We start from the raw sequence: 3,960 nt of genomic DNA, 5'->3' as shown, positions 1-3,960 counted from the left end.
GCTGTCTGCTCTTCTTTCTGTTGAAGTACGCAAGTTACGGGGCGTACTGCAGACTATGATGTGCTCAATGACAGCTTTCAAGATTTGAAAACTATGAGCTTGATGGCTCAAGTCGAACGAATGTGGTTGTTACGCAATTGATGATCAAACGCACATATTCTAACGATTCGTGAGAGTATGTTCTAAAGGTCCTTGGCTCGATCCCGGGTTTCGGCATTTTGTTTCATCGCTCCCTTTGTTCCTCTCTCCAGCGCCCCCTGCCTAAAATGACGCGTCCCTTTCTCAGCCCGAAACGCAAGCGATACACCAGCAACAAACCCTACAGGTTTCCGTAGTGTAGTGGTTATCACGTTTGCCTAACATGTGAAAGGTCCCAGGTTCGAGACCGGGTGCAAACAGCCTCTTCTTGCACGCTCCTGCACTTCACAGAGGTCTTGAACCACCAGTCATTTGTTCCCAATGTATTTCCGGTGCCTTCATGCACTCTTGTACCAAACGCACGTTCCTTCTGTACCTGGAGCCGATCATTTGCAATTGGGCTGTCCCGACAGACCAAGACGAGCTCTGTCGGCTCAAAAGCAGCGCAACACCTGCGAGAACAACAGAAAGATTAGTACCCAGCGGGGGCCTCTTAGTGAGCCCAAAATCTAATCAAGAATCGACTCCAGCAACAGGGCTGGGCGCATTGTTCCATACTCCGACCACTCTTGGTGTAAACAGGTCCCTCCTGGTCTCTGCATGAAATGCACTTTCCTGCGTTTGCTTTGGTGTAACTGGCTTCCCCTGCATGGGCGAATGTGAAGAAGATCCTTAGTAAGTCATTGAAGAAACCCGAGAAGAGGTCGGAGTGGCCTCTGTCGTTCATCAACGATCCAGTCAGGCAGTACTCCTCTGTAAAGCGCCGTTCGTTCACATCGATTGGCTTTTTTTTGCCTTCATTCGTGCAAGTAGTAAAAGCAGACACCCCTATTCTGCCGTGACCCGGATTCGAACAGGGGTTGTTGCGGCCACAACGCAAAGTACTGACCACTATACGATCACGGCGAGTTACCGATACACACGTGGCAGGGTGGAAAAGGCTGTGCTCTCTTCATGTGACATAATTCGGAAAAGTCCTGACGTTGCATTTCAACTGAGCCCCAGTATACATCGACCCTTCGACACTCTGAGTGACAACTCTCTTGCGTTTTCTAATATTTCTGTAGTTTGCTTGCATGATGCCCGGAACAGCAGGGTTGTGCTCTCCTATATGGTCTAGCGGTTAGGATTCCTGGTTTTCACCCAGGCGGCCCGGGTTCGACTTTGGTATGGGAACGTGTCAGTTTTGCCTCCTGCTTTCCAAAAGATCAGCACCGCGTACGAAGGAGCCGCATTAAAACTACTCAAACGTGCAAAACGTGCGAGAAGAGGGGGCGCTTGTTTCCAGCCGAAACTTCTCGCGTGTGAGATGAGCTGACCATCGCTGCAGGAGGTGGGAGGGTTACTCTGGTAGACAGGGCTGACCTTTGGCAATAGGATTTATACTCTCCAAGATGATATTTGCACTTTCTGGAGAGGCGATTTTCTCCACTTCAGTAGCCCGATTTCGTCGATTGCGTGGAGAGGGCTGTAGAATGTGGCGCCACCTTTCCTGCTCCGTCCATGACAGGCGTGCTGGTCTCTGGAGAGAGAGCACGGTCCATCAGCGCACCCCAATAAAGGCACTGGAAGCCGCTGAATCGCATTGGCGAAGCTCAGCGCTGGGCCGCTGGGCACATCTTACCACTGTTTCCGTGGTGTAATGGTTATCACGTTCGCCTCACACGCGAAAGGTCCCCGGGTGGAAACAGACTTCAGACTTCTTTTGTCGCCACGCACAAAAGGGATTGGGGATTCGCCTAGCGCTGTGATCGAACAGACCCACTCACCTCTTAGTGTGGCGGGATCTGCACAGTGCATGTCGCAGCGCATCCTGCTTTCACTTCAATGAAACATCCTGATGTACCCATGTCTCCCGCGTGACAGGTGGGGACAAGTGACAGGTCCTATACTAACGAGGAAGACATCGCTCTCTCCGACCCCCGGCATCGTGTCCCGACCCACCGTGCTGGAAGCCGACGCGTGCTGTGATTCCTTTACGGAGCAGAAATGACAACCGAGGAGCCGAGAGATCATTTCAGCATTTCGCGTCTGAACGGAAAACACAAACGACCAACTCAGAATGACTTGCCTTTGACGCTTTTCAAAGCGTTCTTTGTGCACGACGACTGCGCCGCCTAGCAGATACAAATGGGTTGTACAACTTTGAACTAGTAAATGGAAGAGGGCTAAGCCCCCTCTCTTTTAGCCCAGGTTCGATCTGGCTCCCAGAATCACCAGGGCGCACACACACACACCCGTGCCGTTGAAGTGCTCTGCTTCATTTCTAAGGGCAACTCAACATTCACTCCTACCCCGAGTGCAGAAAAGACAGCGTCCGCAGCAACAACAGCTCAGGTCTCTGCACAGGAGCTAAGCTGCCCCCATCTCCTCTGCTCTGCGGCTCCTGCAGAGCGGAGTCCTGCCTGGAGCCGTGTTTGCAGGCGGCGGCTCCCCACGCTCTGTCTGTGCGTCGTGAAATTAATTAATAACGTTAATAAATTTATAAAGTTAATTTATAAAGTTAATAAAGTTATAAATTAGAAATTAATAACGATATAATTATATTCATGTACCGCAACACAAGAATAGTACACGCTGTACATTGTCTGTCGATAATGTTTCTGTAGTGCTTTAGTGGGTTAGGTTCCTGACTTCCATGTCACACGGTCTATGATTGAATCCCATGGAACTATGACTTTATTTTTTAACAAACATTTCTTTGAAAAAATGAAACGTTTCCCTTGGTCAGAGATTAAATAAAACCTCACTTTTTTAGGTTTTACTGTGCAGAGTGAGGTTTTACCTCACTTTTTTTGAGCAGAAGGTTTACTGTGACCTGAGAAAGGCCGGCATCCAATCACGGTGGTAAATACACACAAGCTCTCACTCATCTGAGCTACACGGCTACCAAGATGATCTCGGGTGCGCCGAGCTGGTACAGAACATATTGAACTGATCGATGGCGAATTGTCTCTCAGACAGGCTTTTCACCTCTAAGCTCCCTGACTGACAGTGATCAGCTAGGTAGTGAAACAGTCAGCTGCTTCTAAGCCTTAAACAGCTGCATCTCGGCGCTTCCACGGAGAGATGATTTGAAAGCCGAACATCACCCATTGGGAACACCTTACTATCACTAGTTTAAGAGACTCTTAAGGTCTTGCAGAGGTGCCTGTCTAATAGCATGCGCTTTGCAAGCTATAGGTGTTTAGGCTGAGGCAGAATGCCTAACAAAATGTTTTTCTAAAGGTGTGTCCAAGTGGCTGCAAAAGGACAACACTCCTGGGGCGCTGTGGCTTAGTTGGTTAAAGCGCCTGTCTAGTAAACAGGAGATCCTGGGTTCGAATCCCAGCGGTGCCTTCTTTGTTCTGTCTTCTTGAACAGTACTGGTCATTATGGACAACCGCCTACGGCTAGACTTAATTAAATGCAAGTATTCATTTCCTGTCTTTAACGCGACTTGTTTTTCTTAAAATGGATGCAACTTGCAAAACATGAAATACAAACCTTGCTAATCAGCGCTAGCGGCTGGCAAAAAAAAAAGAAGTCAGCAATGTTTTTTTCTTTAACCTTAACCCTACTAATGGAGAAGAGTTAAACGACCGAGTCTATGCAGCTTAAACGGTGCGCACGTCGGGTTCTTAGCTGGTAAATCACGCTCACCCCAGTCCTTAATCTTTTAAAGAGGATACAAAATTGAACCTAGTCGCCACATCACATACATCCTGTTCAATGATAAAAAGGTAACATCTATCCTCGCTCCAGACTAAATCTCACGTTGAGGGCATATTTTTTTTCACTTTACCGTGAGTCGGGCTCGGCTGCACAGAGGAGAGAGCAGAG

At 48.5% G+C, this 3,960-nt stretch overlaps 1 non-coding gene across 1 annotated transcript; it reads left to right on the top strand.

Annotated features, from left to right (window-relative positions):
* The first annotated feature begins 3,403 nt into the window (after nucleotides 1-3,403).
* trnat-agu (transfer RNA threonine (anticodon AGU)) lies at nucleotides 3,404-3,477 on the top strand. Its single transcript has one exon. It is a non-coding gene; the product is annotated as a tRNA-Thr (tRNA).
* The last annotated feature ends 483 nt before the right edge of the window (nucleotides 3,478-3,960 follow it).

This window comes from Lepisosteus oculatus, unplaced genomic scaffold (genome assembly GCF_040954835.1).
Source record: "Lepisosteus oculatus isolate fLepOcu1 unplaced genomic scaffold, fLepOcu1.hap2 HAP2_SCAFFOLD_48, whole genome shotgun sequence".
NCBI lineage: Eukaryota > Metazoa > Chordata > Actinopteri > Semionotiformes > Lepisosteidae > Lepisosteus > Lepisosteus oculatus.
This window is presented reverse-complemented; position numbering and strand designations above follow the sequence as displayed.